The 24770-nt window shown below is 41.9% G+C and overlaps 1 long non-coding RNA gene across 1 annotated transcript; it reads left to right on the top strand.

Moving 5' to 3' along the window:
• Positions 1-16045: 16045 nt before the first annotated feature.
• Positions 16046-22427, top strand: LOC119854807. The gene is made up of 3 exons (XR_005292638.2): positions 16046-16521; positions 19255-19429; positions 21659-22427. It is a non-coding gene; the product is annotated as an uncharacterized LOC119854807 (long non-coding RNA).
• Positions 22428-24770: the final 2343 nt, after the last annotated feature.

The raw sequence follows: 24770 nt of genomic DNA, 5'->3' as shown, positions 1-24770 counted from the left end.
CACGGCAAATTACAACAAAATACGTAGCAAACAGTGAAATGTAAATATCACTTATTTAAGTAATAGCATATGAACCACCTATTTACAAGCAGGACTAAACCGAGCTTCTGAAAGTGTGGATTGTGGAGTATAGTAGCTATGGGTGATTAATTGTCATGGCAAGAACTGCAAAAGGTAGACATAGTTTTAGTATTTTAAAGAGGAGAAGCCATGGCAATATTTCAACTCTTATGAAATTTTCTGTCATAAGAAATTATAAGAGAAGTCCAATCAGCAGCCAATTAAAAAAATTGAACAAATGGTTAGTCATTTTTCAGTTTTCAGACAAAAATGCAGCTGGTTCTCCTTGGCATAGGATCTCTCTGTCATAGCTAATGTTCACATAGGTCCCCATACAGCAAAGCACTTAAGCACATGTTCAACTTGGAACACATATTAAAGTGAGAAGCAAAACACCCATTGATTTAAGTGGTATAGGATTAGGTGCAGAGACATTGTGGGAGCGGTTATGAATGATGGGTTTTCAAAGTAATTCTCCTGTGTAGTAGACACATTTGCTTAATGGGGTCATAATAGTCTATTTTATCCACAGCTTCAGCAAAATGAAGAAACGACTCTTAAAGTCATTGTGCGAGAATTCTTCCTCATGGAATTTGATCTCTTTATCCTTGTCAAGTCCTTTTGTCAATCTAAATCCAAAAAGACAATTTAAGAGCTACACAAATCACTCTTGCTGCATTTCTTTATTTCCCTTAGGTTTAATTTCTCTGTCAGGGGGTTTGGTTGTTTAACAGAGTCTGGTCATAATAGTCCCTTTGCATTTGATATTACTTAGAAAATTGAATCCTGCACATAGATCTGCAGCTCTTTTCCCTTCTCAAACTATTCAGATGAGGTGCCGCTTAATTTATGTGGGATTTCCTCACTGGTAAGTCAATGTACATCTAAATCCTAGTAGTAGTGTCTGACACAGACTGAAATAAATGTTGAAGTGTCTGAGGTGCTGTCTTCCCCTATTTTATTTCCATGTTAGGAAATGAATCCTTCTCTAGATTTGGGCTAAGTTTTCAGGACAAACAATAAACGTGAGATAAGGGGCTAGCACATGTTGGGAAATGTTAGTAATTCATAGAACCATAGAATCACAGACTATAAGGGTTGGAAGGGACCTCATGAAGTCATCTACTCCAACACCGTGCTCAAAGCAGGACCAATCCCCAACTAAATCATCCCAGTCAAAGCTTTGTCAAGACCTTAAAAATCTCTAAGAAAGGAGATTCCACCACCTCCCTAGGTAATCCATTCCACTGCTTCACCACCCTCCTAGGGAAAAAGGTTTTCCTAATATCCAACGTGAACCGCCCCCACTGCAACTTGAGACCATTCCTCCTTGTCTGTCATCTTGTACCACTGAGAACTCTATCCTCCATCCTATTTGAATCCCCCCCTTTCAGGTAGGTGAAAGCAGCTATCAAATCCCCCTTCGTTCTTCTCTTCCGCAGACTAAACAATCCCAGTTCCCTCAGCCTCTCCTCATAAGTCATGTGTTCCAGTCCCCTAATCATTTTTTATGCCCTCTGCTGGACGTTTTCCAATTTTTCCACATCCTTCTTGTAATATTGGGCCCTAAAATGGACACAGTACTCCAGATGAGGCCTCACCAATGTCAAATAGAGGAGAATGATTACGTCCCTCGATCTGCTGGCAATGCCCCTACTTATACAGGCCAAAATGCCATTGGCCTTCTTAGAAATGAGGGCACACTGTTGACTCATATCCAGCTCCTCGTCCACTGTAACTGCTAAGTCCTTTTATGCAGAACTGTGGCCTAGCCATTTGGTCCCTAGTCTGTAGCGGTGCACGGGATTCTTCTGTCCTAAGTGCAGGACTCTGCACTTGTCCTTAGAATCATAGAATCATAGAATATCAGGGTTGGAAGGGACCCCAGAAGGTCATCTAGTCCAACCCCCTGCTCAAAGCAGGACCAAGTCCCAGTTAAATCATCCCAGCTAGGGCTTTGTCAAGCCTGACCTTAAAAACCTCTAAGGAAGGAGATTCTACCACCTCCCTAGGTAACGCATTCCAGTGTTTCACCACCCTCTTAGTGAAAAAGTTTTTCCTAATATCCAATCTAAACCTCCCCCATTGCAACTTGAGACCATTACTCCTCGTTCTGTCATCTGCTACCATTGAGAACAGTCTAGAGCCATCCTCTTTGAAACCCCCTTTCAGGTAGTTGAAAGCAGCTATCAAATCCCCCCTCATTCTTCTCTTCTGCAGACTAAACAATCCCAGCTCCCTCAGCCTCTCCTCATAAGTCATGTGCTCTAGACCCCTAATCATTTTCGTTGCCCTTCGTTGTACTCTTTCCAATTTATCCACATCCTTCCTGTAGTGTGGGGCCCAAAACTGGACACAGTACTCCAGATGAGGCCTCACCAGTGTCGAATAGAGGGGAACGATCACGTCCCTCGATCTGCTCGCTATGCCCCTACTTATACAACCCAAAATGCCATTGGCCTTCTTGGCAACAAGGGCACACTGCTGACTCATATCCAGCTTCTCGTCCACTGTCACCCCTAGGTCCTTTTCCGCAGAACTGCTGCCGAGCCATTCGGTCCCTAGTCTGTAGCGGTGCATTGGATTCTTCCATCCTAAGTGCAGGACCCTGCATTTATCCTTATTGAACCTCATTAGATTTCTTTTGGCCCAATCCTCCAATTTGTCTAGGTCCTTCTGTATCCTATCCCTCCCCTCCAGCGTATCTACCACTCCTCCCAGTTTAGTATCATCCGCAAATTTGCTGAGAGTGCAATCCACACCATCCTCCAGATCATTTATGAACCTTGTTGAACCTCATCAGATTTCTTTTGGCCCAATCCTCTAATTTGACTAGGTCCCTCTTTATCCTATCCCTACCCTCCAGTGTATCTGGCTCTCCTCCCAGTTTAGTGTCATCTGCAAACTTGCTGAGGATGCAGTCCATGCCATCCTCCAGATCATTAATGAAGATATTGAACAAAACCAGCCCCAGGACCGACCCTTAGGGCTCTCCGCTTGATACCATCTGCCAACTCATCATTGAGCTGTTGATCACTACCCGTTGAGTCCCATCATCTACCCAACTTTCTATCCAATTTATAGTCCATTCATCCAGCCCATACTTCTTTAATTTGTTGGCAAGAATACTGTGTGAGACTGTGTCAAAAGTTTTTCTAAAGTCAAGGAATAACATGACCACTGCTTTCCCCTCATCCACAGAGCCAGTTATCTTGTCAGAGAAGGCAATTAGATTAGTCAGGCATGACTTGCCCTTGGTGAATCCATGCTGACTGTTCATGTTCACCTTCCTCTCCTCGAAGTGCTTCAGAATTGATTCCTTGAGGACCTGCTCCATGATTTTCCACAGATTGAGGTGAGGCTGACTAGCCTGTAGTTCCCCGGATCCTCCTTCTTCTCTTTTTAAAAGATGGGCACTACATTAGCCTTTTTCCAATCATCCAGAACCTCCCCAAGTTTTCAGAGATAAGGGCCAATGGCGCTGCAATCACGTCCACCAGCTTCTTTAGCACTCTCGGATGCAGCGCATCCGCCCCATGGACTTGTGGTCATCCAGCTTTTCTAAAAAGTCCCGAACCACTTCTTTCTTTACAGAGGGATGGTCACATCCTTCCCATGCTGTGCTGCCCAGTGCAGCAGTCTGGGAGCTGACCTTGTTCGTGAAGACAGAGGCAAAAAAAGCACTGAGTACATTAGCTTTTTCCACATCCTCTGTAACTGGGTTGCCTCCCTCATTCAGCAAGGGGCCCACACTTTCCTTGACTTTCTTCTTGTTGCTAACGTATCTGAAGAAACTCTTCTTGTTACTCTTAATATCTCTTGCTAGCTGCAACTCCAAGTATGATTTGGCCTTCCTGATTTCACTCCTGCATGCCTGAGCAATATTTTTATACTCTTCCCTGGTCATTTGTCCAATCTTCCACTTCTTGTAAACTTCCTTTTTTGTGTTTAAGATCAGCAAGGATTTCACTGTTAAGCCAAGCTGGTCGCCTGCCATATTTACTATTCTTTCTACACATCGGGATGGTTTGTCCCTGTAACTGCAATAAGGATTCTTTAAAATAGCGCCAGTTTTCCTGGACTCCTTTCCCCCTCATGTTATTCTCCCAGGGGATCCTGCCCATCAGTTTCCTGAGGGAGTCAAAGTCTGCTTTTCTGAAGTCCAGCATCCGTATTCTGCTGCTCTCCTTTCTTCCTTGTGTCAGGATCCTGAAGTCAACCATTTCATGGTCACTGCCTCCAAGGTTCCCATCCACTTTTGCTTCCCGGTTTGTGAGCAGCAGGTCAAGAAGAGCTCTGCCCCTAGTTGGTTCCTCCAGAACTTGCACCAGGATATTGTCCTCTATGCTTTCCAAAAACTTCCTGGATTGTTTGTGCACCATTGAATTGCTCTCCCAGCAGATATCAGAGTGATTGAAGTTTCCCATGAGAGCCAGGGCCTGCGATCGAATAACATCCGTTAGTTGCCGGAAGAATGCCTCGTCCACTTCACCCCCCTGGGTCCAGTGGTCTATAGCAGACTTCCACCACGACATCACCCTTGTTGCTCACACTTCTAAACTTAATCCAGAGACTCTCAGGTTTTTCTGCAGAGCTCTGAGCAGTCATACTGCTCTCTTACATACAATGCAACTCCCCCACTTTTTCTGCCCTGCCTGTCCTTCCTGAACAGTTTATATCCATCCATGACAGTATCATGTGAGTTATCCCACCAAATCTCTTTTATTCCAGACATATCATAATTCCTTGACTGTGCCAGGACTTCCAGTTCTCCCTGCTTGTTTCCCAGGCTTCTTGCATTTGTGTATAGGCACTTAAGATAACTCGCTGATCATCCCTCTTTCTCAGAATGAGGCAGGAGTCCTCCCCTCTCACGCTCTCCTGCTTGCGTTTCCTCTCGGTATCTCACTTCCTCAGTTACGTCAGGGCTTTGTTCACCTTTCCCTGGTGAACTTATTTTAAAGCTTTCCTCACTAGGTTAGCCAGCCTGCTTGTGAAGATGCCCATCTCTCCCTAGCATGCCTCCTTCTTGGAACACCATCCCATGGGCAAAGAATCCAAAGCCTTCTCTCCAACACCATCTGCGTAGCCATTCGTTGACCTCCAGTCATCCTGCTTAGTGCTACCACACAGTATGTATACAAAGTGGACACACATCAGCTAAACTGCCTTGCCCGTGTTCTGACCCTGTTAGATAGAAACTTTGCAGCTTGCTTGGCTAGACTTTTTCTGTCACCGTAGTTGATCACACATATCCTGCATAACATATTTTCATAAGAACTCCACGAGAAGATTTGGAAGGCTTATGAGCGCAGAAGGATGGAAATTCAAGAGTCACAGATATTTTGCTTACATCAATCCATGTTCATAACTTTTAAACTGCAGGGCCTGTTCCTCAGCTGGTGTAAATGGAGATGGACTTCCATGGTGTCCAACTGAATTATAGCAGTTTAGAATCTGACCCTAAATTGGGATTTCCTGATAGAGGATGGCAAGAATAACCTATGAAAAGACAACCCAAAATATTATTTGTTCCTAATCAAATTGTGATGAGATTCATCTGAAGTTTTTGAGACAAACATTTGTTCCTCAGCTGAAAGTAGGAGTTTATAATGGGAAAAATGCATATTGATATTTATAGCAAATCTATAACAAAGCTCATGTGACTTGGAGATATGCACAGTTGCACGTCTGCATTTGTAGTTACCCTAATTGCACATGCAAAACAGGCTATTCTGGGCCCAAACAGGCTTCTTGCCATTGAAACCATTATTAGTACATGTAATAGCCACTTGTGAGATGCATATGGGATGGTCTTCTCCCATCCTTGCTTCCACATTTAGCCTTAAATGCATAATTAATTTTGTTACTAAATTGTTTTAGAAAATCCTGGTGTTTTTAATAGCACAAATTCCCTTCAGATAAGTGCATTGATTGTGTCTTCATTCGTTATCCTGATGTAATTCCCCATACGTTACTAAGAAACTCTGAACTGCGCAATGGTGCTAATTAACCATATGGTCATCTGACTGATATACTGAGTTGTAACTAAAGATTATTAAATGCATTTTAGTATATGTAACATAGTCAATGTAGCAAGAGACATATTAAATCATATGATTCTACAAAATCCCATTACATGATGGAGAGTGGCTTTAATACAGCTACTATTGCTAGTTTGGACTGTGGCCCAGTCAACCTAATGAATCATTTGCGCTGTGCTCTTTATGTTAGCGATGATAAGAAAAAACTTAACTTCTTTCTAACAACTTCAGGAAATATCATTCCTAAAACAGCTTATCTGAAAAGAAAAACAGTGATCTTATTACTAGGATTTTTTTTTTGACTGGGCAGGGCGGGGGCTACAAATGGGAACGAATTTCTTTTTCTAGTCTCCCTAGCTCTCTGCCTCTTTGTCACACCTTGAAGCACATGAATAATAACTGGTTGTCCTAGTTGCAGACAGACAAAGTAGATGATTTGCAAAGCAAGCACCCCACATTTTGCAAAGTGGGTTACCCACTCCCATTATGGGAAACAGACTGCAAATCTTGTGCTCTGCCTGGCTCATCCTCAGGCCGCTAAAGCAGATAACATTTTGACTCAGGAAAGGGCAATGCTGTTTTCAGATACTTTTAGCATTGTTTGGTGGGAAATGTCTGCAATATCCACTGCCTCTATGCAAGTCCAGTGATCTCTTGCTCTATGTTCATGATGTCTTCAGCATACCTAGACTAGTCCATAATAATTAAAAAGAAGCTGTGTTCTAAGGACTACTCACCTTGTATCAGATGGGGGTGTAGGTTAGTTAACACTATCACTAGACGCTAACATATTATGACCCCAGTTCAGTAAGGTTAAACACATGCCTAATTTTAATATTTTAGTAGAGCCATTGACTGCAGTGTGACTGCTCACATGGTTGTGCTTAAGTGCCTTGCTAAGCTAGGAACTGAGTGAAGAGCTAATATAAAGCACTGGGTATTTCTATTTCTTATTTGGTGGAAGCATTTCTGGTTATTGGTAGAATATCCACCAAATTATTTTGATTATAAGCCTGTTCTGTGCATTCACCTTGGCTTTTTATACTCCATATTGACCTGAAACACACAGGCGGAGCCAGGAGGAATTCTTGCATCTGGAAGAGGGCTGTTATCAGTGACAATTCATTAAATTTTGATTATCATCATTTCAATGGAAGCACCTTTAGACAAAGTCTGGACTTTAGATGGATAGTGACAAAGCCAGAGGTCAACTAATGTGGGAATTTGATCCCTAAATGGGGTTTTGAGACACACCAGCCATTTTAGATAGAGGAAAAAGAGATGAGAACCAGTAGGAAGGCAAGGCAGTGCAGCTGGAGAAGTGGGCGAGGAAGAATCTTGGAATTCATAGAGGACTGTGACCAAATCCCAAAGACTGCTCCAGAGTGGTGTAGAAACTAAAAGCTAGGAAATTATATGGAGGTTTTTATTGATTTGCCTAGATCTGCGTATTTCTTGTGATGGCTGACATAATGGAATGACTGGTTTAGCAACCCTTTGGCCAAGTCTGTGCCTATTTGGTGCCACTATCATGCTCCTGAAAGGGTAAACTATAAACCAGAGGGCTCACAAGTTTGTAGCTATAGGAAAAGGTGTGTGTAAGCTATTGGGCTGTTTTAGGAGGTCACTGCTGGTTGTGGGGAATTAGCCTCTCATTTTTAGAAGGGGTACCAGATAAAGTGTGAGTCAAAGACGGGCACTTCCCCACTTCAGAATGCAGGAAAAAGCCAAGCAGAGGCCACTGGGAGAGAAAAGGTGTCAATGGACGATCGTCATCTATCTGCACAGCTGTTACTTTTTCCTTTAGAAAAAAATGAGTATTTAGATTGGCCAGTACAGTGACGGTTGTGAGGAACTGCAGAATTATCTTGGCCATTGAATGAAGCAGATACCTGTGTTCTGTTGCCTGTATTCTATATGAGCAACTGAACATAAACAACTATATCTTTATTTCCGGCTTTCCAGGTGTCTGCAAGGGCACTCTCAGATGACAAAGCAGAACTGTATGGTTGGGTTATAAATGGAGAAGTGGCTATGGCTCATCGAGGGGCATAAATCAGGAGTGGCGGTGAACTGGGAGCCAAAAGCAAGTGTGCAATATTAATGTGGTACGTTTGTGATTGTTGTTTTTACTGACAAGGATGCTGGTTGACATGTTCTGCACCTGCTGGAGTATACATAACATAAGAATGGCCATACTGGGCGAGACCAACTGACCATCCAGCCCAGTATCCTGTGTACCGACAGTGGCCAATGCCAGGTGCCCCAGAAGGAGTGAACCTAACGGTAATGATCTAGTGATCTCTCTCCTGCCATCCATCTCCACCCTCTGACAAACAGAGGCTAGGCACACCATTCCTTACCAACCTGGCTAATAACCATTAATGAACTTAATCTCCATGAATGTATCCAGTCCTCTTTTAAACCTTGTTAAAGTCCTAGCCTTCACAACCTCCTCAGGCAAGGAGTTCCACAGGTTGACTATGTGCTGAGTGAAGAAGAACTTTCTTTTATTTGTTTTAAACCTGCTGCCCATTAATTTCATTTGGTGGACCCTAGTCTTATATTATGGGAACAAGTAAATAATTTTCCTTATTCACTGTCTCCACTCCACTCATGATTTTATATATCTCTATCATATCCCCCCTTAGTCTCCTCTTTTCCAAGCAGAAAAGTCCTAGTCTCTTTAATTTCTCCTCATATGGGACCCGTTCCAAACCCCTAATCATTTTAGTTGCCCTTTTCAGAACTTTTTCTAATATTTTTTGAGATGAGGAGACCACATCTGTATGCAGTATTCAAGATGTGGGCGGACAATATTCTCCGTCTTATTCTCCATTCCTTTATAAATGATTCCTAACATCCCGTTTGCTTTCTTGACTGTCACTGCACACTGCATGGACATCTTCAGAGAACTACCCACGATGACTCCAAGATCTTTCTCCTGATTAGTTGTAGCTAAATTAGCCCCCATCAGATTGTATGTATAGTTGGGCTTATTTTTTCCAACGTGCGTTACTTTACATTTATCTGCATTAAATTTCATTTGCCATTTTGTTACCCAATCACTTAGTTTTGTGAAAGCTTTTTGAAGTTCTTCATAGTCTGCTTTGGTCTTAACTAACTTGAGCAGTTTAGTAGTATCTGGAAAACTTTGCCATCTCACTGTTTACCTGTTTCTCCAGATTAGTAAGACACGGTGACTCTTGAATAAAAATGTATATTCTCCTGTGTTTCTGACAATTTTATTCTTTCCTAGTGTTTAAACGAATTTGTTCGGTATTGACGTTAGACGTATCTGTCTGTAAGTGCGAGAATCACAAACCATAGGTAAGAGTTCCGCAATTTCACATTTGAGTTCTTTCAGAACTCTTGCATGAACGTTATCTGGTCCCAGTGACTTGTTACTGTTAAGTTTCTCAATTAATTCCTGAACCTCCTCTAGTGACACTTCAATCTGTGACAATTCCTCAGATTTGACACCTACAAAAGAGGGCTTAAGTTTTGAAATCTCCCTAGCACCCTCAGCCGTGAAGATTGAAGCAAAGAATTCATTAATTTCTCTGCAATGACTTTATTGTCTTTAATTGCTCCTTTCGTATCTCGATCCTCCAGGGTCCCACTCATGGGGTACAGAAGCTGATTCAAAGGACAGGTTACAAACTGTAGTTAAGAGTTCTGTAGTTAAGAGATCAGAACTCTTTGGTTCTCTATTCTATGAGTAGAGCGGGACAAAATTTTTTGGACAAATTGTTTATTTTATTTGCTGAAAATAAAATATTTTGAAATAAAATATTTCTATTTTTCATTTTGTAACTATGTTTTATTTCAAAATTTAGCTACTTTTATTTTAAAAATAAGCTAACCAAACTGGGGGGAGGGGATAAAAACACCCAAAAAATAAAATTAAAAATATTGAAAGAAAATCATTTTGGGTAGAACGAACTGAATAAAAATCAATTTTTCGACCACCTCCAGGTTTGATCTTCCTGCAAGAATCACTGAGGGAGGTTCTTTGGCTTGTGTTATGCAGGAGGTCAGATTAGATGATCATAACAGTCACTTCCGTGAATTTGGAGAAGGAGAGGACATGAGGGAAATTTGCGGACAGTAGAAAGAGAGGCCACAGCTAAGCTATTTGCATATTCTTGGTATTCATTATGTCACTACACTATTCAAAGAGTCTTTCTGCACTATTCAAATTGCCCACTGCTGATAGCAATGGATGCATCTGGATTGGTAATGAACAAGATTTAGCTGCATCGGTAGACAAGGGAAAACTGAAGATTTTTTTTTAATGTGGGTTCTGAGACAGCACTGAAAATGGTCTTTATTAGCAGCTAACTCGTGTTCAGCACGAAACAGTGATGACAAGTGATGACAGCTGATGAAAGCAATGGAGAGAACATTTGTAGTGGAGAGAAAACAAAACTGAAGGAGAACTGAGGACAAAAGGATGTAATTAGCCTGCAGCTCACTGCCACTGGATAACACTGAGGCCAAGAATTTAGCAAGATGCAAAGAGGAATTGGACATTTTTATAAATACACTCTTACCTAGAGCTATATTAGTTAATGCTAAACATTTCTGGGGGAAAGGGATATGAAAAATTATACTAACGGGTTTAAACCAAGTCTGTCCATGAAGGATTGGGATGAAATTTTGTGGAGATTAGATTATCGCACATCGGCCTACTGTGCATTTCTTGCCTCTTTCTCTGATGGCTCTTACAGGGCAAAAAGAATACAAAAGAAGCCCCTGCCCCACTTCCCCGCATGCTCCAGATTAGTCAATAACTTGGTGTTTAGAATAGTCATGGGAGACGCAGGTTCAAGTCCCTGATTTGCACTGTTCAGATAAGGGACTTGACTATTGGTCTCCAAAACCCAGAGGGCTGCTCTCACCAATGGGTTATTGGACGTTCTTCAGTGGCTTGCGCTCTCTCCCTCACACTCATTTTGTACAGAATTCCATCCTGGCCCCGAGAAAATTTCCGTTGAAACTGGGGCAGTGTCACAAAAAATTTCACTTCCCATAAATTAGCATTTATCTGATGATAAATTCCTTGATTTTACGGCTAAATGGAGCCAGTTTGAGTAGGAAGATGAACAAGGATCGGAACAGCTGAAAAAATAGATGCTGTTTTATGCACCTGCATATTATTCTCTATCAGTAATCATAAAAAGAAATGGAGAACTTGTGGCACTTTAGAGACTAACAAATTTATTTAAGAATACGCTTTCGTAAGCTACAGCTCCCTTCATTTCATACATGCAGTAGAAAATATATTGGGGAGATTTTATATACACAGAGAAAATGAAACAATGGATGTTACCATACACACTGTAACAAGAGCGATCAGGTAAGGTGAGCTATTACCAGCAGGAGAGAAAAAAAACTTTTTGTAGTGATAATCAAGGTGCGCCATTTCCAGCACTTTAGAAGAATGTGTGAGGAACAGTTGGGGGGAAATAAACATGGGGAATTAGTTTTCTTTTGGGTAAAGACTCATCCACTCCCAGTCTTTGTAAAAGCCTATTTTGACGGTGTCCAGTTTGCAAATTAATTCCAATTCAGCAGTCTCTCTTTGGAGTCTGTTTTTGAAGTTTTTTTGTTGAAGAATTGCGACTTTTAGGCCTGAAATTGAATGACCAGGGAGATTGAAGTTTTCTCTGACTGGTTTTTGAATGTTATCATTCTTGACGTCTGATTTGTGTCTATTGATTCTTTTACGTAGAGACTGTCCGGTATGGCCCTTGTACATGGCAGAGGGCACATGCTGGCACATGATGACATATATCATATTGGTCGATGTGCAGATGAACGAGCCTCTGATAGTGTGGCTGATGTGATTAGGCCCTATGATGGTGTCCCCTGAACAGATATGTGGATATATGATATGCTTCAGGTTGGGGGGGCTGTTTGTAAACGAGGACTGGCCTGTCTCCCAAGTTCTGTGAGAGTGAGGGCTCATCCTGCAGCATAGGTTGTAGATCCTTGATGATGCGCTGGAGATTTTTTAGTTTGGGGCTGAAGGTGACAGCTAGTGGCGTTCTGTTACTTTCGTTGTTGGGCCTGTCCTGTTGTCGGTAACTTCTGGGTACTCTGTCAAGCTGATTCTTCACTTCAGCAGGTGGGTATTGTAGTTTTAAGAATGCTTTGTAGAGATCTTGTAGATGTTTGTCTCTGTCTCAGGGGTTGGAGCAAATGCGGTTGCATCGTAGAGCTTGGTTGTAGACAATGGATCGTGTGGTGTGATCTGGGTGAAAGCTGGAGGAATCAGTAGGTATAGGGTGGTGTTCATGTGACCATCGCTTATTAGCACCGTAGTGTCCAGGAAGTGGATCTCCTATGTGGATTGGTCCAGGCTGAGGTTGCTGGGATGGAAATTGTTGAAATCATGGTGGAATTCATCAAGGGCTTCTTTTCCATGGGTCCATATGATGAAGATATCATCAATGTAGCACAAGGAGAGTAGGGGCATTAGGGCACATGAGCTCTGGAAGCATTTTTCTAGGTCAGACATAAAACTGTTGGCATACTGTGGGGCCATGCCAGCAGTGCCGCTGGTTTGAAGGTATACATTGTCCCACACTTTCCCTGACCTGCTTCTTGTTGATAACATTCCCGTAGAAACCCTTCCTGTTACTCTTCACATTTTTGCTAGCTGCAACTCCAATTGGCTTTGCTGATTATACCCCTACATGCTCTAGCATACTCCTCCCTTGTATTTTGTCCAAATTTCCATTTCCTGTAAGCCTCCTTTTTGAGTTTAAGCTCACCGAAGATTTCTCTGTTAAACCAAGCTCTTCACCTGCCATATTTGCTATTCTGCCTGCACATCGGGATGGTTTGTTTCCAGTTTGAAACAGTCGCAGTTCCCCATGAAATCCTGATTATGTTATCAGTGGGAAGGAATGATGTGGTCTCTTCTTCATCTGCTCAATTCACACAGTCGTACAACATACACAATGGGACAACTGTCAATCTCTCCTCAGTGTCAACAGATCTGGGTAAGTAGGGACAAATCCAAGTGAAACGGGAGGACCACCTGTCAGCATGGGCTGAACTGCTCCTTGACAGGATCAGGCCACTAATAACAGACCCACACCTTAAAATGACACATATATTTAAAAATAGACAGAACCGTATTGTGCCCACCCCAATGCAGGCCTGCAGAGCAATAGGGGTGAGTAGAATTACACGCAAATGCACACACAGCTTTCAGCCGTTAGGTTTCTCCAGATAGGTGCTACTCAGGGCCAAGGGGGAGGGAGCAGCTGAAGCCAGGCTAAGGCTCCGGCCTTCCCCAATATGTGAGTCAGTGGAGCTGGCTGGCTGTGCTGCGCCCTGGCAATATATGTCATAAATTACTTCCTCTCCAGTGCAACAGAGATGCCATAGAGCACTGTGGGCCGCATATGAGGGTTGAGAACCACACAGACCCCTTCTCTTCCCGCTATCCCCCGGCACAGACCCCCATGCCCAGCACCTCCCACCCAGAGACCTCGCCACTGAGGTGGGGTCAGGAGCGGAGCCCCACGTAAAATCTGGGGTGCTGCAGCACTCCGGTATACCCCTAATTCTCGCACCTATGTTGCTCTTCGCTACCCTCCCCCTCAGTGCCATGAGTCCCCCCCCGCCGAAATCTTCCCAGAGACCCACTCTGCTGTCCCTTGCCCTCTTGTGGCACTCACTGGTCCGCTGCTTTCAGCAGTGCTTCAGCAGGGCTGCCTGACACTGTCTCCCCCTCAGCCAGCCCCACAACCGCAGACGAAACTGGCAAATCTTCAATTTTTTAGTACAGAGCTGGGCCACAGCTATGTGCTAATTGGGCCACATTCTGCCTGTGGCTGAAAACCACTGTCCTAAAGTCACAATGTCTGCTCACCAGGGGACAAAACACCCACGGACCACCCCTTACACAGAGCTGAAGCCAAGGACACGATCAAGCCACTAGAGAATATCAATGAAGCAATCAGAGCTTAAGCAACGGAACCAACTCCCTCTCCCCACGATCCAAGGAAACTTGAATGCCAGAAAACACCAGACGCAGATCCTAACATTGACCAACATCCCATTATTCTGCAGTAGAGAGACTCTCCGAAGGACAATCTGGCTACGTGGAGTGGCGCAAATGTTGATGAGTTTATGATTGAAATGCTGGCGGTGAATCGTCACAATCTAAAAGTAAGGTACGATTATGATGGAGCTGCAAACCGCTTCACAAGACCAGGAGGTGCTCTGATTATATCAGACAGCCAGTATCTCTCACTGTTTTGAAGCACGTTGCAAATTATACCACATTCAGGAATCATGGAAACGAAACATGCCAACTTACTCTGATGCAATAGCAAGATGTGATCAAAACAAAACAAGTAAAAATCCAAATTACAAGACTTTGGCAATTAAAGGGAATATGTAGCAATTTTCTTTCCCTGGGATCATACCAGTCCAGCAGATTACTGCCTGCTGTCTAATGAAATCAGTATTCACTCATAATGTACAAAATACATTTTGAATCAACCTTCTCAATATATAGCTGTTGTTTGCCCCATGGAATAATTTTAATCTCATTCTCTGGAGGAATATTAATGCCCTTTAATTGATACGCTCCCTAAAATTCCTTATCAGTCAGCTCCCTCCATCTTAAACTTTGAAAGGTATTTAAGCAAGAAAACATGACAGGGACTTTCTTATCACTCATTAATACAGAGGAGAGGGCTGAATGAAATTTCTGTATCATAGTTTGTGGGGCTGGGCTACAACAATAGGGCCATAATCTGCCTTTGGTCCATAGCAGAAATCCCACTGCTGCCTGTTCAAGGATGTCAAGGCTAATTCCTCACTCTGGTACTTCGAATAAAAAAGGTGGGGCCCCACAAGGAATCGAAATATTAATACTGGCCACTTCAGGCTTATATTAAACTCCCAAGATTACAGCTTTTCTCTGACCTTGGATGGGTAGAGGCTGCCAGCATGCAAATTCAGCACCCCTGTGAGAGACCAGGAAGGTGCACATGGGAATTTCTCCCTGTGGGTTAGCCTCAAGCCCTTTCACCCTCTCCCTCTGGGGAAGAGCTGAGAAAGAAAGGAAAAAAGGAAATCAGCTGTTTACACAAGCTAATTAAACAACATATGCACAAACCTCTTAAGACACAAAAATCCAATTCTGTTCTTAAAAAGGTAAATTTTATTCATAAAAAAGGAAAGATAATACATCTGGAAACGCAGGCTATTGCTAGATTTTAAAAGATCAATTACAAGAATAGCTATCTTCAGGTCCAGCTTACAGTTTACATGCAAAACAAAAGCACCTCAGGTTAGTACAGAGGAATCCACAAGCCATAAAGAAATAAATAAACTTAATTGCATGTTCCTAGACATTTTCTGATCTACCTACACATCTGGGGTTTTTAATGGGTTTAATGGGTTTTTAATAGGTATAATACTGATGATTTTGCACACCTGGCTCAAGTTTCTCACAGCATAACTGCTCCATATCTGTCTCTCCCCGAGAACAACAACAGACAGACTAAAGACTCTTCGTTCAATTTTAAAAAGTTCTAGCCTTCCCACTGGTTCTTCTGGCCAGGTGCCCAACCACTTTGTTTCACCTTTGCATAGCAGTGAAACTTTTTAACCCTTTACAGGTAGAGCAATTAGAGAACAGCTGCTAACAGGGATTTTATAGTTACTGGCTGGATGTCCATAAAAGGGAGTTACTCCTCCTCCTTCATTTAACCACAAGGGGTAAAACAGAATCTTTCCGCAGTAGCTAATATTTTACTTAGGAAAATAATTGTTGCATTAGTCTGCATTTAGTGGAAAACATGAAGCAATCTCCATTAGGATTATTATTGTTTCTGGTCTTCGTTTCAGCTTATCAGGAAAGAGTTAAAATTTAGCTAACAGCTAAGACAGAATCGGAAGACGAAGCAGGAATGTTTCAATAACTCAAAAGGCACTGACAACTGTAAACAACTGATAAGCTTATGTGGTCAATGCCTGCCCAGTATCTCAGTTCTTAGAACACTGCTAACCCTCCCTTCACAACCCCCGGATATCCAAAAGCACTCATCCCTACCGCCCCCCCATCCCGCCTCCTTCCCTCTGTATGTATGTGCTCTTCTTATTTTTATCTTTGTTCAGGCTTCTCCCTTCACTTGTAACCATGTCTGTCTCTGTATATACACATAAATGCAAATGAATTGATAAGATAATATATATAACTGGCCACTATGGTATCGTATCTTCAAAAATGCTTCTCAGTCTTCCCGGTACAGTCTTCCCGCTTCAGTATTGTCTGTACTTGCCTGATTCTTGGGAAAAAGAATCTTTTTGCCGAAGAGTTTTGGTGCAGTGAGCAGGATGTGATTGGGAATATTTGGACAGTTTCTCACAACCAGGCATAGAGGTAAGTACCTTTTTATTGACCACCTTTAGCGCGCACCTTGGTTTGGGACTCCCTGAGGGACCCCTCCGAACCCTTTTTAAATATGAACCACATGCAATAGGATTGAACGGGACTGTGTCTGAGGCCAAGATTTTTGCAGTGCAGAGATCACTGGAGTCGAAGGCTGCACTGCCAGACACTGAGCACTAGGGCGTGTGCTGCAGTGGAGGAAGGACAAGGGTGTGCTCAGTGTGTCTCCCCTGAAGAGCCACCGAAGTGGGTTTCAGGAAGCTGGGATAAAATGTCTTATGAATTGCCCCAGAATGCGTCAACGATACCCTCCACCGGGGGCGGGAGGGGGAAGAGATTCATTGGCGTGCCCCAGGGTGCACGTATGATACCTTCTAAAGGAGGGATACTCGTTGATTGACCCCAGGAAATATCTGTGATGCCCTCGACGGGAGGGAGATTCATTGATTTTTATAAAAGGGAAACATGAGATGGTTCAAAAGATGGATGGAATGAAGGTATGAGTACAATGAATAGCGAGTTGTGGTGGTCTGGTAAGACTAAAGGAAGATTCGGGAAAGGGCTCGTAATAATATTTTGCGAATGTGAAAGAAAATTAGAAGAGTTGGGAAAACTCCAAAAATCTCTTCGTCAGAGCTGAATCAAAAGGCAGATTTCAACCACAAGCTAAGTCAGCTTGAAGCAGAAAACAAGGCTCTAAAAGAAAAACTAAAAAACCCAACCCCTCTGCCTGTTGTATTCTTGCTAGCATAAAATAGAAGGGTAATTTCACTGACCCTGACTCAAGCAGCGATACTGATAAAGACCAAAATGTAATTAATTGGAAACACCTTAAGAAACACATTCAGAATTGAAACCTGGCATACACAAGGGAACAGCAAGATAATTAGCCCCCTCCTTGTCCTCCCCCCACTTTTTACACAAAATTAAGCGTCAATGCTCCTTTGGCCCCTGTCCAAGTGATCACTCGATGGTCAGGGACAGGTGAAAACAGAGTGGCTCATAATACTTATAAGTGCTCTCCTCTCAGCACAAAGGAAATGAGGAGCTTAGTGAAAGATCTCCCTGATCTAAAGCCCAAAAACCTAAATTTGATATTCTGGAAAAGAATAAACCCGATGGTTACCACCTATACATTACATCCCAGAGATCTTTACATCTTAACAAAAGCTAAATGCCCCTGATCTACCATGGGCCAAGATCCCTACAGAAGGACGTTTGGGCCTCTGTTAAACTTGAATCTGAAAATGATATGACCCTCACCTTAAGGAAGCAGTTCAAGAAGCCTTGGGGAATGGAGCAGATAATTGGGAACTTATTGTGGGCTGTGAACAAGGCAAGGACGAGTCTGCCTCTCAATATTGTGAGAGAAAGTGGGAGACGTATTCCAGCAATATAGGCATTGCAGACCCAAAGAAAACCTATCAGGCATTTTTAAAGATGTTAAAGGAAGGTTTTAACTGCAACCTGCAAAGAGCCCTTAATTTGGGAGTGAACCCAGAGTATTATTATGAATCCATCTGTATGTGGGCCTCTGAATGCAAAGGCAGACAAGCTACAGAGATAAGGAGCAAGGCTACTCACGTTTCTGTAGTTACAGCAAAAAGTAATTTAGCCTGATATAATTGTGGATGTCTTGGGCATACCCAAAAGAATGACAGGTGCAAGTCCCAAGAGCCTAGTCAGGGACAAAATCACAGACAGTTGAATCCCTGCAGTACCTCACTACCCTTTCAATCTGATCCTGGTCCCATCCCCACACTCCCCCTACCTCACAGTGTTTTGTATGTGGGGAAACCGGACAGTGGGAAGCTGGATTCTCAAGCCGAGTAGCCCTGGGCAACCGGTACCAACCGGTATTTCAACCAGCTGCCAACCCTTAGTCACAACTAAGCAAAGAGGAAATGGCAAGTCAATACTGCTGATGCAGATCTAAATCCCTCGAGGCCACACTTACATGCACAATTGTCATGGACAATTACTGACCTCCCCATCCCCACTATTTTAGTGGTGTGAGGTGTGCAACTCACGGCTTATAAAAGCTACCCTGTTCTTGTAATATCTAATCTATTCTTTTGGACCCAATCCATTTACGTAGCACCAAATGCAGAGGGAGCTCTTATGGGCATGGACTCCCTCTTACTTAGAGTACAGTTACTGATAAATGTATGCGTACTCATACCATCCCCCTCCGCAATGCTACATCCCTCTCTTCTGTTGCAACTGTTGAATCTGTGGCTCTTATGAGGAATACATCTCAGCCTTTTCAAGACTTATGTTCCAGGTTACCCGCTGTTTGGGCAAAGAGTAAGCTGTTTTGCAGTTTGGTGCCTGCTCATCTCTGCCCATCCTCCCAGGTTACCAGTTAACTCCCTCCAACTACCAAGCAATACCCCTCTCAAATCTGAGAAAAGGAAGCAGTAGTTAACATTATGCACTCTTTGCTTCAGCAAGGCATACTGGTTCTTGTGGAAATGCACCCTCTTAAGTCAGGGACCCTCCAGAAACCCCCTCTTGGGAGCACATACAGGAGGGTGAACAAAGACATACAACCCCAGGCTACTTCAGTCAAATACTCCAGCCCGAATATGGCATTGGCCCATACAAATACCTTTGTTACAGTGCAAGGAATTCCAACATGGGTCCATAAAACCGGAATTAAAATAAATAATAAATAATACATTAATTAATTAAATTTATTTTGTTTATATTGTATCCTTTTAGGTAACAACTGTGACTCCCCACGTTAATCCTCCTGGCAAATATACATGATGCAGCCTCCTGAGATCTGATCTTGGTACATGTTTCAAAGCTGGCCAGTATGTGCAACTCCCTACAGGAGGCAGCGGCGAATGTGTAAAGAAACCAGACACTTAGCTTATCCACATTACAGTGCCAGGTAAATACGTCAGTGTGCCTGAAAATTACTGACTTATTTACCCTAGGTGATGTGCACCTCCCCGGCCGTGTGTTCACTGCAATGACAACAACTCCTCGGTGTATATAATATATATGTGGACAATATACCAGTTCAACTAGGCAAGGAGCTACTTCTCAAAGTGATCCTGGCTGCTCCATCTGCGTTTACCACTGTTCATAACCACGTCACCAAAAGTCGCATTCAAAGTCTAGCTCTCCAATCAAATCATCACCCCACTGGACGATCCTGTTCATAGTGCCTTCTACAACCCCATTTCTTAGTGGACAACAGTCCAAATAAGAAGTTGCTCTCACTTCTATATTTGTGTTACTAGCCTGTCTTGTCAGGTGTTGGTATTTTAGACACATTTAAATATCATACTATGTTTCCTACCTTTACCCCCGTCCCCAATTCCCCTCTCCCACTCCCATATCATTTGGGCAACCCTAAAACAGATCATGCATATTAAAGTATTGACTTTATCTCACTTAAAAGTTCGATTTGTCAAAAGGAGGGAATTGTAAGGAAAGAGTTGAAATATAGCTAACAGCTAAGACAGAATCATCAGACGAAGCAGGATTGTTTCAGTAATTCAAAAGGCAATCACCGGATATCTGTAAGCACTCATACGTAACCTCCCCATCCCGCCTCCTTCCCCTCAAGGTAGCCATAGACATTTCATTCAATTACGATGACCTCTATATGTATGTATTCTTCTTATTTTATCTTTGTTCAGGATTCTCTCTTAACTTATAAAAATGTCTGTCTCTGTATGTACAGAGAATGCAAATTAATTGATAAGAGCATGTATATAATTGTCCACTGTGGCATCGTATCTTTGAAGCTGTTTGTCAGTCTTCCCGGTAGCGTGAATAAACCCCCTTCACTATTGTCTGTGCCTGCCTGATTGTTGGGGGTAAGAATCTTTTTGCCTAAAAAGCTGCAAGGAGGAAAACCAGGAATGTTTGATAAATGCAAAATAATGCACAATGGAAAACATAATCCCACCTATACATATAAAAGGATGGGATCTAAATTAGCTGTTACCACTCAAGAAAAAAATCTTGGACTCATTGAAAACATTGAAAACATCCACTCAATTGGCAGAAGCAATCAAAAAAAAGATCAGAATGTTGGGAATTATTAAGCAAGGGATCGATAATAGGACAGAAAATGTCACATTACCTCTGTATAAATCCATTGTATTCCCACATCTTGAATTCTGCATGCACATGCGGTCACCCTGTCTCAAAGACCATATATTGGAATTGGAAAAGGTTAGGAAAAGGGCAACAAAAATGATTAGAGGTATGAAACGGCTTCCTTATAAGGAGAGATTAATAAGAACTGGGACTTTTCAGCTTGGAAAAGAGATGACTGAGGGGGGATATGACAGAGGTCTATACAATCATGACTGGTGTGGAGAGAGTAAATAAGGGCGTGTTATTTGCTCCTCATAACAGAGGAACTATGGGTCACAAAATGAACTCAATGGGGAGCAGATTTAAAACAAACAAAATGAATTATTTCTTCACACAATGCAGTCTGTTAAACTCTTTGCCAGGGTATGTTGTGAAGACAAAGACTACAACAGGGTTAAAAAAAAGATCTAGATAAATTAATACAGGATAAGTCAATCAATGGCTGTTAGACAGGGTGGACAGGAATCGTGTCCCTAGCCTTTGTTTGCTAGGAGACTGGAATGGGCGACAGTGGATGGATTACTTGATAATTAGCTGTTCTGATCATTCTCTCTGGGGTATCTGGCATTGACCACTGTCAGAAGACAGGAGACTGAGCTAGATGACCCAGTATGACCGTTCTAATATTCTTATGTAATTGTTTCTACCTCAGTTTTCCCACACTTGCAACTGGATAAGGATGTTTCACTTCCTTTTCTGAAGTGCAGCCTAATTCAGCCATAATTCTGTTGAATAAATACTATATTTAATGACTGATGAAGCTCTGCCAGTGTATACTTTGTACATTATGGTTCAGTCCCTTTGGTCTGACCCAGTATGGGTATTCTTATGGAATTATGTACTTTATTGGATACACTCCTGCTGTTTCACAGGCTCAAGTACAGGAAAATGTTGCTGTATCAGACCTCACCGCACACTATGGCCATTCTTATATTCTTATGTTATGTTAGGAATGGCTTCTTTCTCTAGTTGTAACATCCTCCCTTTTGTCCCTTCTCCTGAGCAGGTGGGAACACAGAGCGGCAAAGTGAACAATGCACTAGGAGTCAGCGAAAAGAAAGGATGTCACTCCAATGTGATCACCATTGGTGGGAGACTCTCAGCTCTCTACTGCCTTCACTCACTACTGCATCCAGGAGCAATGTAAGCACATGATATTGGCGGTTTCTGATATTACTAATGTGGACATTTCAATTAGCATCATTGGGTCTCAGCATTAACAGCTCACTCAGAGATAAATTGGGCCACATTACCCCTCTCGTTCAGCTATTTTTTCAGGACCGCTTTTGAAAGGTGCCCAACTCCTATAGGCTTCCAAGAGGAGCTGGGCACCTCATTCCCGTACTCCTTCTTGAAAGTCCCATTTTCAGTCTACCTACTTCAGACACAGTCAGGCAGCCTGGCAGTGGTGCACATTCAGAAGGTTTTCTTTGAACCTAAGAGTACTGTACACTTACATTTCCTTTTATATGAAAATTTGTGTTTTGCGGCATTTTTATTGATGGGAAGACCAGATGGCTCCATTAAAGATGCTTCTTGCTTATAGTCAGATATAATCATGCCCTCCAGCGGAGATGCACTAATGACCCATAACAACAGTATTGCATGTCTACAGAGATTTTTTTACTTGGAGAATCCCCAGATGTACAACAGCTAAGGACAACAACGGAAGAAGAACAGTGTAGCTACTGAAATTTCACGGGGATTTAAGGTCAGCAGGTGAATTTACCAATGAAAGGTGATGTAGATAAAGTACATCTTTAAAATGTACAATATTCTTTTCCTCCCTAAAAAAAGAACAGAAGCTTTAGGGTTAAAGTATTATCTAACATTTGCATTTTAGTGTTCAATAAAGTCATTGAAAGCAAAGTCCATTTTGTTTTCTGTAAGAACTTCAAAGAGTACAGAACTGATAGCACAAAATTTATTACCGTCTCCTAGCCTTCAGTGAGCATCTACTCCCCAAAGGAGTAGAATTAATATTCAAGGACAGGACTATAATATTCTACTGATGCCCAACACCAAAACCCATTAGCAGCTATATATTCTGCTTCATGGCTCTGAACTAGGGCATAGTGTGTTCTATTGTCATACAGGCTTTCAGTATTGCTATGTATTAGTCCTGTTTTCTATGAGGGCTTTTGGCTAAGTCTGTATTTAAAATGACACAGAGGTAAGCAGTAAAATCTAGTCCTTTATGCCTTATCTTCTTCAGTTCCTTGAAAGGGAACAGCGTTAGGCCAAACCTTGGTAGTTTTGAAAACCACTCCTTAAAGAATAAAAATCATAGTTCCACCAAGACTTTATCTTTGTGACTCAACAAAAAAAATTATGCTTTCAGTAGATTAGTGGTGGATTTGAAAACAGTGTTGTAATAGTAGGCTGTCAATTTAATAGATAAGAGGTTTTCTGATTCTGCTGGCAGGGTAACAGTTCTGGGAGGAAATATGCAGAGACTCATAGAATCATGGAATATCAGGTTGGAAGGGACCTCAGGAGGTCCTCTAGTCCAACCCCCTGCTCAAAGCAGGACCAAATCCCCAACTAAATCATCCCAGCCAGGGCTTTCTCAAGCCTGACCTTAAAAACCTCTGAGGAAGGAGATTCTACCACCTCCCTAGGTAACCCATTCCAGTGTTTCACCACCCTTCTAGTGAAAGAGTTTTTCCTAATATCAAACCTAAATTTTCCCCACTGCAACTTGAGACCATTACTCCTTGTTCTATTAATCTGGAAAGAACCAGCCTGGAACAAAGAGGGAAGAATTGTGCCTTTTTGTTGTAGGGAGCAGTCTACCTTCTCTCTCTCTCTCTCTCTCTTTACTGTGTGTGGTGATTCTGGACTCTAAGAATAGAGGTAATGTTATGGTGCAGCGTTCCTAAACAAATATCTGATGTTTTTCCCCTATCTTCTCTGTGTGTATGCCATGAACATAACAACGAACATCTGGTAAATTAATCTTTCCCATGAACAAATTGGGCCCAAATTTTTATCTCACTTCTGCGAAGCTATATCAGGAATAACTCCACTTAAATCGATGAGCCTGATTTTCATTTGTGCTGAGGCCTCACCACTATGTCACTGTAAAAGGGCCACTAATGTGAAGGCCAATGTGGTATAAGTGAGATTCAATCTCAATCGGTTGACAGTGGTGTAAACGTTGTGTGAGGTCAGCATTAGGCTCAATGTTTCAAATTTCTCATCTGCTAGTAAAAGAACATATTAAAAATAAAGAAAAACGGCTTCTGAAACTGTTGCAAAGAAATCAATGTTTACGTTAAGAAAGAAAAATATGCTGACTTTCAGAGTTTGCTTCTTCAGAGCATATTATGAATGGAGAGGGACATATCTCATAAAAGGGATAATCAAAGCCACAGAGAGCATGAATGTCACCAAAAGGGATTCTGAGTTGGAATCATTTAGTTATGTTAAATTTTATTGGAAGATTTAAAATAAGGCTTCTGATGAAGCAAAAAAGCACAAATGAGTCATACAGAATATTGCCTTTATAAATAGTTTATAAAGGGTTAATAAATAATTAATAGGTTTATTAAGCACATGATTTGTATAGTGGTAGTATAGATGCTTTTAAGCCTAGCAGCAGAACGTGTTATATATAGTTATAAGCCATAGTTTAAAAAACCCTATTGTGCTCTTGGACTTTATAACAATAAATGGGCCATCTGTTTAAATATCTTTTAATTACTTATTAATCCTTTATACATGGACCAGCAATTTAAAGTGCTACTCAAAATGGTGAAAGTCAAGGACATTTTAATCTGGAGCTTCACTTACTTTTTAAGATGAGATGCTTCACCAATAACGATAAGAGTTCTTTAATTTTTCATTTTTACATCCATTCTTCTTACCTGAATGACATTCACCACCTTTGAAAAACAGGCCACTTAATTATTTTATTGTAAATTATAGTCTCCAAATACTGATAATAAAGAATTTTTTTTAAAAAAAATACATGACCTATAGTGGATGAATTATTGTATAACATCATCCTGTTACTCACACACATCTTTGATAGCATCCTGTTCTTTTGTATAACAAGATGTGCTTTTGAAAACACTGCATATGACCATATACTAAGGTGGTAATAATTTTAAATT

Source organism: Dermochelys coriacea, chromosome 4, assembly GCF_009764565.3.
Source record: "Dermochelys coriacea isolate rDerCor1 chromosome 4, rDerCor1.pri.v4, whole genome shotgun sequence".
In the NCBI taxonomy this organism is placed as follows: domain Eukaryota; kingdom Metazoa; phylum Chordata; order Testudines; family Dermochelyidae; genus Dermochelys; species Dermochelys coriacea.
Note: the sequence above shows the minus strand (reverse complement) of the source record. Positions and strands in the feature narration are given on the sequence as shown.